Source organism: Schistocerca americana, chromosome X, assembly GCF_021461395.2.
Source record: "Schistocerca americana isolate TAMUIC-IGC-003095 chromosome X, iqSchAmer2.1, whole genome shotgun sequence".
Taxonomy (NCBI): domain Eukaryota; kingdom Metazoa; phylum Arthropoda; class Insecta; order Orthoptera; family Acrididae; genus Schistocerca; species Schistocerca americana.
This window is the reverse complement of record NC_060130.1, coordinates 7,325,503-7,342,249: the sequence shown is the minus strand read 5'-3', so window position 1 is coordinate 7,342,249 and position 16,747 is coordinate 7,325,503.

Sequence of the window (16,747 nt, the reverse complement as noted above, 5' to 3'; positions counted from 1 at the left end):
TCTGTGACGGCAGAAGGTGAAAACAGCTGATGCGGCTTTGTGAAGACTTTTTAAGTACAATTTTTCTCAAAAAAATGATCGTCTAACGATACAATCATCAAAATTGGTTACAGTGTTTATCATTTTAGTAAAAGCTGAACAATATTATTAGTAAAAAATGTAGTAACAACCAGATTAACTTCAAGCAGAAACCAAAATTGCTATACTTGATTGACAACTGCTTCTACTACATAGAATTTTAAAAAAAATGTAAGTTTATATTTTGTGTGTGTATGTGCGTGTGTGTGTGTGTGTGTGTGTGTGTGTGTTTTACTGTAGTTGAATGTAAATCACTGTGTGTAAAAAAGAATTACTTATCACAATTCTTTAAAATTATAGTGGTTGGGGGGAGAGATGATGTGAATTGTCCAGATCTGAAGTAATTATCATTTAGCCGCAGCAAAACTTGTCCATAAATGCGCACAGGTATAGATGCGTACATGTTAAGAACATTGTGGCATTGAATAAATGTTAATTCCTGTTAGTTTGGGTGCGCGGCGTGGTATTTACCTTTTCTCCCCAACGATGTACAACAACATGGCTGCAGCAGCTATTCTCTCTTCAGGTTGACTTCATCTCCAAAAAGGTCCATTTAAAAATGCAAGCCCTTGTCACATTGGGAAGTAGAAAATAAGGTGTAGCTAGGTACGAGAATGAAAACTTGTGTCTTCTGCATATTGTAACTTTTAATTAAAAGAATATTGGTAGAGTGCAATTACATACGTCTTTATTTCACCAGCTCAAAAGACCAACAAGACACCGAGATATATATACGAGGGCGGTTCAGAAAGTAACCTCCGATTGGTCACAGTGCGGGTTGTGGGGGGAGTAGCGACGCCATCTGTGCGTTCACACACTCAACAGGTCAGTCGGCATCAAGCCGTGGTCAAGTGAACGCCGTACCTGCGCTAGTTTAGTTTTTGTGGCAGTTTGAAATGTGTGCTGCAATAGAAAACCCCGCCAAATGTGAAGTGCGTGCTGTCATAAGGTTTTTTACAGCCAAAGGATATTCTGCAGCAGCTATTCATCGTGAGCTTTGTGCCGTGTACGGACCAAGAGTTATGAGTGAAGGAGTTGTCCGTGAATGGGTACGTTTATTTAAAAGTGGATGAGAAAACGTTCATGATGAAGGGAGGAGTGGTAGACCATCATTGGTGACTGACGAACTCGTTCAGACAGTTGATGCAAAAGTTCGTGAAAATCGACGTTTCTCAATGTCGGAGTTGTCTACTGGTTTTCCACAGATTTCTAAGACTCTCTTGTACGAGATAGTGACAGCAAGATTGGGTTACCGTAAGTTCTGTGCACGATGGGTGCCCAAAATTCTTACCGACCACCACAAAACTCAAAGAATGGCCTCTGCATTAGACTTTCTGTCACGTTATGAGGACGAAGGAGAACCATTGTTAAACAGAATCGTGACCGGTGACGAAACCTGGATTAAGTACGTGAACCCTGAGACAAAAGAACAATCAAAGATGTGGGCACATTCAAATTCACCTACCAAACCAAGAAAAGCCTCGCAAGATTTTTTCTGCCAGAAAACTGATGGCAACGGTGTTTTGGGATGCCAATGGGGTGTTGTTGGTTGAATTCATGGAACGTGGTACGACCATTAATCAAGACGTGTACTGTGAAACAATAAAAAAGTTACGACGGGCTATACAGAACAAACGCCGTGGTATGCTGACTTCCGGTATCGTTGTTTTGCACGATAACGCCCGTCCTCACTCTGCTCGCAGAACAACGGCCCTTCTTGAGTCCTTCAAGTGGGACGTTATCAACCATCCACCTTACAGCCCAGACCTGGCGCCAAGTGATTATCACCTCTTCATGCATTTGAAGAAATGGCTCGGGTCACAGCGGTTTGATGACGACGAAGAGCTCAAAGATGCGGTGACAGGCAGGCTCCAGGCACAAGCGGGTGATTTTTATGCAGAAGGAATTTCAAAGCTTGTGAAGAGATACGATAAGTGCCTCAATCGCTATGGAGACTATGTAGAAAAATAGTGCAAAGATGTAGTTGTAAGATGTATATATTAAAATATTTTTATTTAACTTGGTGTATTTTTTTAAATCAACCGGAGGTTACTTTCTGAACGGCCCTCGTATATATATAAACAAAGATGATGTAACTTACCAAACGAAAGTGTTGGTATGTTGATAGACACACTAACAAACACACACACAAAATTCAAGCTTTTGCAACCCACAGTTGCTTCATCAGGAAAGAGGGAAGGAGAGGGAAAGACAAAAGGATGTCGGTTTTAAGGGAGAGGGTAAGGAGTCATTCCAATCCCGGGAGCGGAAAGACTTACCTTAGGGGGAGAAAGAGACAGGTATACACTCGCACACACACATATCCATCCACACATATACAGACACAAGCAGACATATATACATAAAGAGGTACATAAAAATCGATAGTTTTGTTTTTAAATTTTCTGTCAACGTAGATGTAATCATACCTCCCTATGATATCTCTGCCACGTGGGGATGGTGCGACTTTTTATTGATATGTGTAGGTCATTTAAAGAACCTACACAATTGCAACCCCCCCCCCCTCCCTTGCCACCCCTTACCCCTTACCCCTCCCTATTTATTGTATACTGGAGTGATCCATATCACTGGTCGCTGGATGTCAGTATGCAGTGGTGGTGCATTAACACCATTTAACTTTTCTGTGCTTTAAACTCTTGGCCTGCCATTGTACTGAGACCTTCATTTGTGCCCAAGTTTACCTCATGTACTCTCAGAACATGCCATTACATAATGTTTGTATCTAATTTTGTTTAATGTACACTTTACACATTATTACTACCGCTATTTAGAAAATAATAAATGAATAAATAAAGGTTGCATCAACAGGCACATTTGAATTCAGAGTCTGTAGTTTGATTATTGGAATTTAACTGCTGCTATTGGGGCATCGTCCAGAGTGCTCACCTCACATGAAATGTGGTGCAGGCGCACTTGAGTTTGTTAATGCTGCTGTTAAGTTGAACTGTCCATGAATGTGCTACAGTTTTACTTGTTTACCAAAGTCAATAAAAGTGTTCATCCCTTTGCTGGAACATGGTGTGCTGAGGCTTGTGCATAGTGGAACCATTGATACTGTGGTGAGGAGGGTCATCATTTATGGCCCAGGCATTTGTTCCTCTCATAATCCACATGTTTCAGTGGTTGAACCAAGCTCACGCTGTCAGCATTCTGAGGCAATTGAATGGATTCAACGTAAGTCTCCAATGCCCTTATTCTTTTCCATACCACGTCTGTGGTAGAATGCTTTGTCGATACTCAAGTCCACTGATGATACTAATGTTTGATACTCTTCAGCACTGGCACACGGTTTTTACAGGAACACACCATTGAATTGCGAGTTTCAAACCTTCATAAAATGTTCGTTGCATATTTGGTGTTATATTCAGCTCTACATTACATCACAGGCTGCCACGTAATCGTGACTTATTTAGTTTCATAATCGAAAGCAGTCTTTCATGCATTTATGTTGATCAAAACATTGTTATCACGTTTGCAATCTCATTATATGGACGTGGAATGTCGAGCTTCAGGACAGTTTCAACACAGATGGATTTGGCTTATAAACGGGAAATACGTTGCAGATCGATAAGCTCCATCTGCAGTTGCCCAGGGGCGCTTTAAAATGAAATGCAAAACGGTCTCTAAAAGAGATCACAAGGAAATTTAGAACTGGCAGTGCGTTCAAATGTTTGGAAAACTATTTCTGTAATTCTTTTAACGAGACAGAAGTTTGTTCAAATTCATGTTTTCTTTAACACCAGTGAGTTTAGGGAAATGGACGGTGTTTTTTTTTTCATAATTTATCACCTGCACAATGCTACTTTTTTAAACATATCCCCGTCATATCCAAAATAGATTATTTCTCACCTTGCAATATCTTACTGTGGGCAGTGTGCAGTCAAATCCACGTAAAACGCAAAGTCTTCAGCCCATCCTGGGTGTTTCAATTTTCTTTCCTCCTTTCATTTTTCTTTCATAAATTTAACAATAGCGGGTTTCAATTTGAACAATCGTTTCAGGCATGCCCCTTGACTTAACCAACGTACTTTGAAATAATATAGTCCAGTTACAAAAGACCTGACACCCCTTTAATTTCCTGAACGGTTACAGATATCGAAACGAGGTTTCGTGCAATTGATAGTACCCTGAGGGGCACTGTTTTGTATGGATAATGCCCTGATATCAGGCATCAACCGAGATGTTGATACAAGTATGATTTTTTTTAATGGAAATGTATACTTTTCATAACTATATTCAGTAGGTCTTGGAAAGGCAGTTACAATGATATAGCGCTTTTATTACTGACACTGAAGCCTTTCGCAAGAGAATCCGAGAAATGCACTAAAACTGGGAAGCAATGAGGCGAGAGTAGGCCATTGCTGTGAAATAACATCAAGCTCTCAGACCAGACTCAGCCGTTATATGCCGATGCAGCAAGGCACGCCTTCGCTACTAAAATAAAACCTCATTTTGTATACGACCTAGAAACACCTACGATTTTTTTTGTGAGACTATGGCATATGCTAGTTTCTGGCGTATCAGATGGGACTAAGGAAAGCTGTTTCAATTGTACGTACTTTTCCAGGTTTTTGTTGGAACAACTACAGTTTTTCGAGCAGTTTTTCATTACTATTTTCACAGAATTTTCTTGACATTCGTCTCATAATAGCGTGTCTAACTTTTGCACATTGGTGTACATGTCAGCATGCAAGAAATTATGAATCATAAATGATCTGCTGACAGACAACACAGTTTTGTTAGTTCTGGGGCACAGAGAAGTAAACAGTCGAAAAGCTTAATACAACAATGTAGACTGGCATGACCATGTTTACAATGTAATATCTGATTCCGGATGACTCAGTTTTAGAATATTTCTCTCATTCTTTTGCAAGGAGTTTCTACTACAAAATTAACAAGCATTGTATCACTGCAGTCGTCTTCTCATGCGCTTTCGGATGCCGTTAAGAAAGTATATCATTCTCTTTAAAAAATTATACTTGCCTCATAATCACGATCAATACAAAAGTGAAGATTCTGTATTACACACCAAATTACGTGTCCCTTAGCGTGCTGTCATTGGCCCAAAACCTAGCTTCGGTATCTAAAATCATTCATGAAATAAAAGGGGTATTACGTCGTGCATGACTCATCCTGAATATACTCCCTTTGTCAGAAATGTTACAGGACAGATTAAAAAAAATATAGAAAATTGTACTTCAGTTACCAACGTTTCTGGAGGTCTTGAAAGAAAGCAGGGAAATTTTCAACTTTTATGCTTGTAAGCTCATTTGTCACAGGCTGTCGTATGTATGTGATATCTTGATGGAGTTCTCTTTCAGTTGCATTCTTGAAAGGGCCTCGCTGCAGTTGCTTAATCATCGTCCACATTTCACTAGGGTTTTCCCAGCTTAACGCATATCTTATTGTTCACTCTTTGCTCACAATCAGCATCGATTGTGTCACCAAAACTAATGCGCCAAGAATCCAGACAGGGTGTTGCTAAGCACAGCCTTGCCACATAGTGAGTTTCACGGAAACACGTGCAAGGTCATTTCGAGGACACACACATTAACATGAAAGCAACATTTGTTCCCTTTTGGTATTGCAAGCTCAGAAATAAAAAAAAGCCTGTCCTGGAACTTTTTCTGCGAAATGGATTAGTCTCCATACTCTTCGTACAGTTTCACTGAAACAGTTATACCTGACGGCATAGTAATGTATTCTACTTCCGAATATTTGCTACTTGAACCATCAATGTCATCACGTCAGCTACGTCTGCTAATTTAAAACAAAGTACTTTTTGATGTACAGAACACAGAATCTCGTCTGCTAATCTTTGTAATTTCTGGTTCTTTCCTCGTCAACTAAAAAAATGGTTCAAATGGCTGTGAGCACTATGGGACTTAACTTCTGAGGCCATCAGTCCCCTAGAACTTAGAACTACTTAAACCTAACTAACCTAAGGACATCACACACATCCATGCCTGAGGCAGGATTCGAACCTGCGACCATAGCGGTCCCGCGGTTCCGGACTGTAGTGCCTAGAACCGCTCGACCACCCCGGCCAGCCCGTCAACTAAATCTTTAAATTCTATCTGAGTGGTGTGTAATGTTCCATAGGAAATTTCTGCTACTCATATATTACTGCGACTGCATAATGGATATGGAGAATTTCAACCTTCTGTTCTCATTCCCATCCACATCTTGTGACGATAGATCACTAGACTGCCTGTTTTTGTGCAAATAACCACTGGACCAACTTCCTTTATACCACGAACAAATAGCGAAGGATAAACAGTGCTTACACCAAGACCCTGGCGAGCTGAAGAAAGCCGTGTCGATCAAAAGAAGCCTCATCAAATGCTGGAAGGAAGTGTCGCATCGCTCTGCTGTATGAAATGTGGCGCTATACCGGGAGGGACCGAGCAAAGGCGAGACGTACCAAACAGTGATGAGACAGACCGAACCTCGGAGCGCTTGGAAGCAGCACATTGTGCAAAAGTGAAATTTTGCACGACTTGGTCGACCATGGTGTATAACAACTGACGCTCGGAAAACCGATATTTGATCGGAATAGCAGAGCCGAATGAGACAACGTGTGAATATGATAGTGAAAATGGGCCTCCGGTATCTGGCGAGCTATGCGGGCGCGCGCGGGCCGCTTAGCGCTTACCTCCTCGCGGGACAGCGTCTCGTGTGGCCAGCGCGCGTCCAGGTCCTGCAGCAGGCGCAGCAGGATGCGAGTGTCCAGCGGCGAAGACAGCGCCTGCCGGCAGTAGGACGTCCAGCGCACAGTGGCCAGCTGCAGCTCCGTCACGTCGCCCTGGATCGCGTGTTGGTGCTGGATCGTCTACGCCACATGCGGCAGCTCGCCGCTCCACTCCCACGTCGGGCCCTGCGGGCACATCGCCGGCACCCGTCACTACAGACAATCTCACAGGACAAAATATCAGCCACCCCCTCAAAAAATCTCAACTCGTCGCTTTGGAGCTCTGATGGTGGCAGGGGTAAAATACAGGGAGCGAAAGGCTATTTACAATTTGTACAGAAAGCAGATGACACTTATAAGAGTCGAGGGGTATGAAAGAGAAGCAGTGGTTGGGAAGTGAGTGAAACAGGGTTGTAGCCTATCCCCGATGTTATTCAATCTGTATACAGAGCAAGCAATAAAGGAAACAAAGGAAAAGTTCGGAGTAGGTATTAAAATCCATGGAGAAGAAATAAAAACTTTGAGGTTCGCCGATATTGTTGTAATTCTGTCAGAGACAGCAAAGGACCTGGGAGAGTAGTTGAACGGAATGGACAGTATCTTGAAAGGAGGGTATAAGATGAACATCAACAAAAGCAAAACGAGGATAATGGAATGTAGTCGAATTAAGTCGGGTGATGCTGAGGGAATTGGATTAGGAAATGAGACACTTAAAGTAGTAAAGGAGTTTTGCTATTTGGGGAGCAAAATAACTGATGATGGTCGAAGTATAGAGGATATAAAATGTAGACTGGCAATGGCAAGGAAATCGTTTCTGAAGAAGAGAAATTTGTTAACATCAAGTATAGATTTAAATGTCAGGAAATCGTTTCTGAAAGTATTTGTATGGAGTGTAGCCATGTGTGGAAGTGAAACGTGGACAATAAATAGTTTAGACAAGAAGAGAATATAAGCTTTCGAAATGTGGTGCTACAGAAAAATGCTGAAGATTAGATGGGTAGATCACATAACTAATGAGGAGGCTTTGAATAGAATTGGGGAGAAGAGGAGTTTGTGGCACAACTTGCCTAGAAGAAGGGATCGGTTGGACATGTTCTGAGGCATCGAGGGATCACCAATCTAGCATTGGAGGGCAGCGTGGAGGGTAAAAATCGTAGAGGGAGACCAAGAGATGAATACACTAAGCAGATTCAGAAGGATGTAGGTTGCAGTAGGTATTGGGAGATGAAGAAGCTTGCACAGGATAGAGTAACATGGAGAGCTGCATCAAACCAGTCTCAGGACTGGTGACCACAACAACAACAACCTGTGTAGGACTTCTGCCAAGCTGTCACGTTACCCTCCACTGCTCTGAAGTATGTCATGCTGGCCAAGTGGTGGGTACACCTTCTGATCAAAAGTGTCCAGCATCTAGTAATGGACATAAAGGGCACTGCGCACACACACCAACCGACCGACCAATTTCCTGTACAGCCTACACACTTTATGACCTACTTTACTGAGTGACTACAGGGACAAAAGATGAACTTCTGTTGGTCGGCTGGCAGGGCAGCGCTACACATAACATAATTTTTTGGGTGGAGTGATTGGGGGAGGGAGGGGTTGGGTGAAATTGTGACGGAGATCATGCGAAGGGCTGGTGGGTCGGCTGTTGGCTGTGTGTGTGTGTGTGTGTGTGTGTGTGTGTGTGTGTGTGTGTGTGTGTGTGTGTGTCCCTTTATTACTCATGGGATATGACCACCCTATAATTTATGATAGCTGGAATTCTGCTGGGGACATTTCCAGTGAGGTGCATGAATGTCAGTGAGGGAATGACAGTCTGTTCTTCTTTAAGTGCTGAAACCAGAGGTGGTAGTGATGTTGGATTCTGGAGCGAAGTCGATCTTTTAACACTTCCCAAATGAGTTTCATTGGGTTCAGGTCGGGACACTGGGCAGCATAGTCCATTTCAGGAATATTGATATTCACAAACCACAGATACTGCCGCACAACAGGGTTTACTATCATGCTGAAACAATTATAGTCTCCGAAAATGTCCTGTGCTGAATGCAGCCTAAAGCTCCACAAAATGTCTTCATATACTTCTGCATATAGCGTTTTCCTAAGTGCAATGAGGGAACGACACCCTAAGCACGATAAACAGCCCCATATTGTAACATCATCTCTTCTGTACTTCTGTGTTGGAATTATGCATGATGGCAGGCATTCTACAAACCCTTTCATTGGATTTCCAAAGTATGTAGCGTGGTTCCTCACTTCAAATCACCCCTTTCCAGTGATACACTGCCCAATGGCGTCATTCTTTACATCACCCCATGTTTTGCTTAGCACTAATTACAGAAATTTGTGGCTTGACAGAAGCTGCATGACCATCGTACTCCATTCCATTTAACTCTCATTCATTGTGCTAGCTGGACTACTGGTAGTACTTTGGAACACACGAGTGATCCCTTCCACTCATTTCGTGCGGTTTCTTACAACCACCGTCTGCTAGGGTTGGAGGTCCTGTCCGTCAGTACATGATGTCTGCTTCATCTAGGTTTAGCTATTAAGTTTCCTCCCCACTTCCACTGCACACTCCCATCGCTAGCAGTCGACTTGGGCAGCTTTAGAACGTCTGAAATGACCCTGATGGATTTGTTACTCTGGTGACATCCAGTCACTACGTTCGAGATCACCGAGCCCTCGTGAACAACCCATTTTACAGTACTGTTTCTCTGCTAATAAGACAATGGCTCCCACCTCCAGTTACCCTGTCGAGTCTACCTCTCGTGACATATAGTCGCCAATTCCGCATCACATAGCGGTGTCCAGATACTTTTGATGAGATGGTTTATGTGCCAGTCAGTTATAAGGAACACCGCAGTAAGAAGGCTCTACATGGAGAAGTGACAGGATTGCAGTTAGTAGTAATCGTGTTTGGACTCTCCTGTGATCAGATCGTGAGTGCAGTCCACCGATTTGTTGATGTATCAAGACAGTAATGGTAGATCTCTTGCAGCCATGTAGTACGGCGTAGGAGCAACACTAGTAAGAAGACTTTAGCTGACATGGACCAGAGACAATTGTCATACACTACCAGATACAATCGGTTTCAAACATGACAAGGAATTGCTGCTCACAGCGAATGCTTTGGATCGCTCTAAGTCACGTAGAACTGATACCAGACGGTTGTGTGACACTCCACTGCTGACCTAATTCAGGACAGTGCCTCTTTACAATGAAATTCTGTGTATGTGCCACTCAATTATCCGAAATTTGCGCTGTAAGATAGGTTGACGAGGTAATAGGACATGTACATGTGTTAAGACATTAGGCAGTAACTTGGATGGTACTAGAGGGAGCTGTAGAAGGTAAAAACTGTAGGTGAAAACAGAGATTGGAATATATGCACCAAATAATTGAGGACATTGTTCTTCTGAGATGAAGAGGTTGATTGGTGTATCATTGTGGATTGTCTACAAGGAATGGTGGACCACTCACAGTCATGTAACACATGTTAAGAGCAGCCATTGTTAAAACACCCTAACCGACAGTGACTAGTGACGGATGTCACACCTTGCCAATGACAATATTTTTCCAACCCGACAGAAATTGCTGCAGTCATTCAATGCAGACACGGATCCACAGTAGGATCCTAATGGGGGGGGGGGGGGGCTCTCAGTTTCTTACTTTCTCACCTCTCCCACCGGAAGGATCCAGGACTGAAAGAATGCAACAAGTTTCCAGCGAACCAACGTTGCGAATGGAACTGCATGCCATGGACTTTCGGAACGAGGTACTTCGCAAAAGGTCATTGCTCTCAGCGGCATGTGGAGTTGGACGTCTTTAATTGGACAAACAACACAGTATCTGGGCAGTAGTTGACTGGAGTGCAATCATGCCATACTGAAGAGTGGAAGTTGTGGATCAGGCCGGAGGTGGTTCTGTGATGTTTTGGGGCAGTTTTCGCACCGTGACTTGCGACCATTCATTGCCATGAAAATAAACCACGATGTTCACCTCTACATTATCTGTAATTAAGCATTACCCCTCTACATTTTGATATGGATATGCTGTGGACCCTCCCGTCTTCCAGGATGACAGCAGCCATTTTCACAGGGTTGTATTCTTATGTTCCTGGTATGACAAACACTCTCACTCCTCTCTGCAGATGACAGCTCTTGCAGGGGTGGATTCGTCAAGTGGATGTGGCATACCTGAAGAAAGTTCTGGAGCATATCATTGTGTGGAACTGAAATATATACCAAGCGAAAATTTGAGAAGTATAAATTAGAAGGACCGAAGATTTGGCTTCCCTTCAGCGTCGTCATGACTAGAGACTGTGCATAAACTGAAATGTGTGAAGGGTGTGAAGGGAAATCGGCGTATGCTTTTCAAAGGATCTATCCATGCAGTGACCTGAAGTGGTTCAGGGAAGCCACGAAAATCTGATCTCAGTGTGGGGCGAGTATTTGAATCCACCGTCCTCCCCAGTACGAGACCCTTACCTTCATCACTACGCCACTTCAAACGATCAGAAGTTGGGGAGAATTTGATCCTTTCAGATGAGGTACTATCGAAGAAGGTAGTAAAGTAGAGAGACGGGATACGAAACAAGGAGGTACTGAAAAAACAGCCGGCCGCAGTGGCCGAGCGGTTCTAGGCGCTACAGTCGGGAACCGCGTGACCGCTACAGTCGCAGGTTCGAATCCTGCCTCGGGCATGGATGTGTGTGATGTCCTTAGGTTAGTTAGTAAGTAGTTCTAAGTTCTAGGGGACTGATGACCTCAGATGTTAAGGCGCATAGTGCTCAGAGCCATTTGAACCATTTTGAAAAAACAAATAGGCCCTATATTAAATCTATGGGAAAGCCTTACCAGTAGAATGGTCACGTTAATGGAACATTTGCCACGCAGGCCGCTAAAATTAATTTTGCGCTGGAAGGAATTAGAAATGGAAAAAAGTAATGTAGGTGTAGACAGATACTAGAACACGCGTCCTAGTACAAAGAAATTATAAACTTGGTGTTCTAGATACGTTGAAACAGACTTCGAGGGGTTGTAGATGGTATCTTGAGGAATACGTTGCGGGTAGAAACCCGTGTTGGGAAACGTCGTTCAACGACGCTAGAGCGCGCCGATGTTATAGGCGCTGGCAGCAAACGTGACTTTGCACGCTGAAGGACGGTAGGCAGAAAGTCTCTTAATGTTGTTTGTTTATTCACTGATCGACTGATTACCGCGACCTTCAGTGGAGAAGGTGGAGCTAGCTGCTGCTTAGAACGGCTTTGTTTTCTATGAATACGATGCTCTGGTGCTTCGGTTGGTGGCGGTTTCTGACACGAGTATCCACCCGCAGTTTATTTTTCTCCTGGAACCCTCTAAAATACAGGAGAAAAATAAACGGCAGATGCAAACCCGTGTCCGAAACAGTCATCCACCAAGGCAACAGAACATCGCATTCATTGGAGACAAGGCCTGTCTACGCAGCAGCTAGCTCCATCCTCTCCAATGGCGATCATGGCAATCAGTTGCGATCACTGAATAAGAAATAACATTGCGAGGCGTTCCTCTTACATTTCGTCAGTGTACAATGTGAATTTGCTGCCGAAGGGGTGCCCTAGTGGCAGACATAGGCTTCTATGACTTCGACGTTCTGTAGCTTCGTTGGATGAAATTTCTAGACACGTACTCCTATCCTCCATTTGTTCCTCAAGACACCCTCTACAACTCCTCGAATTTTGTCCCAACATTTCGGGGACACCCTGTAGAGATGAAAAGTAGTGCAGAAGATAGGAAGCGATGTAGGACTCCAAACCAGTCGAAAGACAGATGAATTAAAAAAACAGACAGTACTTTGGATACACAGCTGTACACCAGGATGAACTGAAGCAATACCATGTGGGAAGACTGTGGCTAAGGTCCTAAATTCTAAGCTTGTATATGTATTGTCAAGCAACGTACAACTGGTTAATGAATCAGTAATGACAATGTTTCGCGTCAATTGTTAAATGTGTGATATAATAACCAGAACATGTTTCGGGACTACGTTATTACGTTATAAAGTGGTATAAAGTAAGGAAGCAAATCGAAGATCGCAATACTACATACACTGAAAACCATGTAATTATATTGTCCTGCATTATACCATACCCTGATTGAGCCGTGCGCGGCTCGTGTTAGTGCCGTTTATTGCTTAATATCTTGTCTTTGCGGTACTGCCGTCCTGTTTCTTATTAGATTTACTGGCGTCACTAAGTTGCTGGCTTGCCTGCCCGTGAGTGGCACCAGCGGCGCTTATCGATAAGAGGACTGTCGTACTATCTTCAGAGCGACCGCTAGTATTTCCGGGTCGTCGTGTGTCGGGACGGAGCAGCAGTGAGGTCCGGACAGCCATGTACCTGTTATTGGAACACAGCATTCTGGACAGCTCAGGAACATATTTAGATAGTTGCATGTATTCTCTGTGGTTATCAAGATTAGTGCTGAACCATCTTTTTTTCTGATTCAGTGCTGGCAGACAGTAATAAACTTAGTTTCATGTAAGCACTGTGTGAATTATGAAATTTTTCCACCACACAGTGCTGCCTGCATATTACTGGATGTTCTGTGAGTAAATTTTCCACTGTAACTGTGAGAAATGCGTTCGATTTTCCCCAGATAGTAGCATAGCTATATTGTTAAAACACTTTCCCCGGTTTTCAGAAAGCATGGGTGGTTTTTCAGGAATTCCATTTCTAATCTGTGCAATCGCATTTGAGCAAACTTTTTTATATCCTATTTTGAAATTTAATTCATAGTGTCGCACTTCGTAGATTTATACTTAGTCATAGGCTACAGAAGTGGGGGGGGGGGGGGGGAGGAGGGGGACGTCAGGGGACAGACAGCAAGGAGTTGCACTTGCCACCAACCCCCCCCCCCCTCCCTCCCCACCATGAGCGTCTGCGATAAACTTCACCCATTTAAGAATTCTCACTAATTTCTGGATGTGTCCCGCATGTAATTCGTGACAGACTAAATATTGAGTGTCCTGTCAGTTATTTGTGCAATGTTTCATTCATTATAATAAATACATCATTTGCCTGTCGTTTCGGAACACTGCTGAAACAAAGTACCTTGTGTTGCTTCTTTCGCCCCCTCATACAGCTGGAAATTAGTTGCGGTAATGGACAGTTCCGACTTAGCACCGTGTATACCTGTCTGACAACTGTCCGAAATTTTAAGAACAGCCCTTTCGTTTCTGGACATCGTGACCTTAACAAAATGTCTGAACTTTACCTGTTAAGGCTTGCTGAGACTTTAACAGCAGACAACTGGATTTCATATCCAAAGATTTATTTCATTTGCAGTATGGACAACATAACATCCTATACTATGTGTTTCTTTACTTTTGGTTTATCTGAGGGCAAACAATAATCCTAGGCTAAACACGATGGAAAATTGTGAATATTGAGGTTGAAATGGTGTTTGGATCTTTCTCAAATGCATGGTTGAGAATTTATACGCTGTATGACCCTGTCTCACTTCTAGTCACATAACTTGTGTACTCGAGTTCACGCATGTACACATGATCACTCCAAACCGAAGAGACGAAGACCATTTTGTTTGCATCATTGGCCTTTGATACGTGATTATGGGTATTCATGTCGGCTCTCCAGCCAGATCAGATGATGTTTTGAATCTGGAGCCCCGACATGAATACAACCAATTATTACGCCGGCAGAGATTATGGAATCACATGAAGATCCTCTACGGTGAGGGGACGTTTCAACTTTCAAGGGTATTTCATGAACTTCGTAAGAAGGGGAAATTACTGAGCAACCTCGCTTTTTGGCTGAGATGCTGGAATGAAGTTTTAATACCTAAATTTGCCAGAATTGTTGATTACATTGAGACAAGAATGGCCAACACCATTAAGAAGCGTACTGGTTTTGCCTTACTAAGGGAGCGCAATAGTTTTATATGCGCACAACTGGATTTCATATCCAAAGATTTATTTTATCTGCATTTGGCAGTTTCAGCGCTGCTTCCGCTGCATCCTGGAATTGGGTCGACAGTTCGTCCTGGGCAATATCAGACTGGGTGTAGGCAAACGCCGTCAGTAGGAAATCTTCGAAAATTCAACGGTTTTCTTCGCAGTCTACACTGATAACACCCGTCGACATGTGATCAGTCTCACAACGAAAGAGTGAACGATGCTATGCCTGCAGTATTGGAACAGGAATTCAATTTTACCCATACACCCAGTGATGTTCCAATTACGGAATACATTTCTGCCGTTGAACAAGTCGTGTCCAGGTTTCCCGACCATCTAGCTGATGAGGTTAGGTAAGAGGTGTCTCAGCTGTGTCAGGTGCCACCCCCGCGAGGTAACATCTCGCTTTAAAGAGCCGCAATCCGATCCTTCAGAGAAGATTTCGTAATTCCTCCAGCGGACAAGGCCAGTTCAACGGTTCTTCTTTTGCGGGACAATTATGTGCTTAAAATTTATCTCTCTCTTGCACACTTGGCATACCAAAGATTGCAGAACTATCCAACTCACCGTATAAAACCCAAGACTCTCAAGACTCTTCCAGTCATTAAAAGAGACTTCATTATCTGATGAAGTTCTGGGAAAAACGTCGACCTGGTTCTGCAGTCCAGCCGAGATTATTCGGTTTGCCTAAGGTAGACAGGAAGTACTTTCTCTTCGGCTTTTTGTTAGAAATTTGGGCACTCCTACTTATAAGTTGGCTAAGTATCTAGCGTCCATTCTCAGTCCCCCTGTCGGAAATTGCTATAATCTTATTTCCAATTCTCTGGTTTTTATTCAACATATGACTTCTGAGTCTCAATCCCAAGAATTGGCTCTTTAGTTTTGATGTTGCGTCTCTGTTTTCCAAAGTTCCTCTTGAGGATTCTTTGCAGTTAATTTGTGAAAAATTGGACGAAGAAACAACAAGCTTTGTCGCCATGTGTTGACGTTGACGTATTTTTTTACTTAATGACAAAAGTTTTAAACAAACTGAGTATCTATTGGGAGTCCATTATCCCCCGTGGTCGCCAATTTGTGGAAGACTGAGGACATTGCAACATGGTTCTTTAAACCAACTTGTTCATGGAGATACGTCGACCATACGTTTATGGGATGGCCATTTGGGAGGGATGTTCTGGATCGTTTTCTGTATCATTTTAATTGTGTGCATCCCAATATTGAGTTCATTATGGAAGTCAAAGAGGACGGCGAACATCCGTTTTTAGGTGTCTTGGTCCACAGGAGGGGTGATGGGACATTAGGACAGTTTATCTGAAGCACACGCATACGAACAGATATCTTTATCCATCAGGCAGTTATCAATCCTACCAACGCAACGGGGTCCTACTTACATTGGTGAAAAGGGTTTACGCTATCTGAGATGCAGACAGTTTGACGCAAGAACTGGAGACTGGACATTCGCGGGAACTAACAGAAGATACAAGCAAATCTGCGGAATTCCTACATTTTGCGGGGAGCATATCTTCAGAAACAGGAAAAAGTTTAAAGAAGTTTGATATTAAAAGTATTTTCCGTCCACCGCCTGAGACCACAGCTCTGCTGGGCTTAGTGAAGGATAACTTTGGTTCGAGAAAGCCCGGGATCTACACAATTCCCGCAGTTGCGGGAAAGCCTATATTGGACGAACTATTCGTACGCTCCAGTATCGTTGCGTGAAGCACGATCGGCACGCACATTTAATTCAGCCAGAAAAATCTGAGTGTCTGAACATTGTCTTACTGAAAAATATGAAATGTTGTACGATGAGACAAGTGGTTGACCCTGCGTCGCTGTATTGGGACTGTGTAGTGGAAGAAGCCATTGGAATGCCGCTATCTAACAATACTCTGAATTGAGATAAGAGGTACCCTTTAACTAACAATTAGAACCTTGTTCTGTTTGATGTTAAGAAACACAATGGTCCCTGTTTCGGTCATCAGAAACTGTCAGTTTTTTATATCT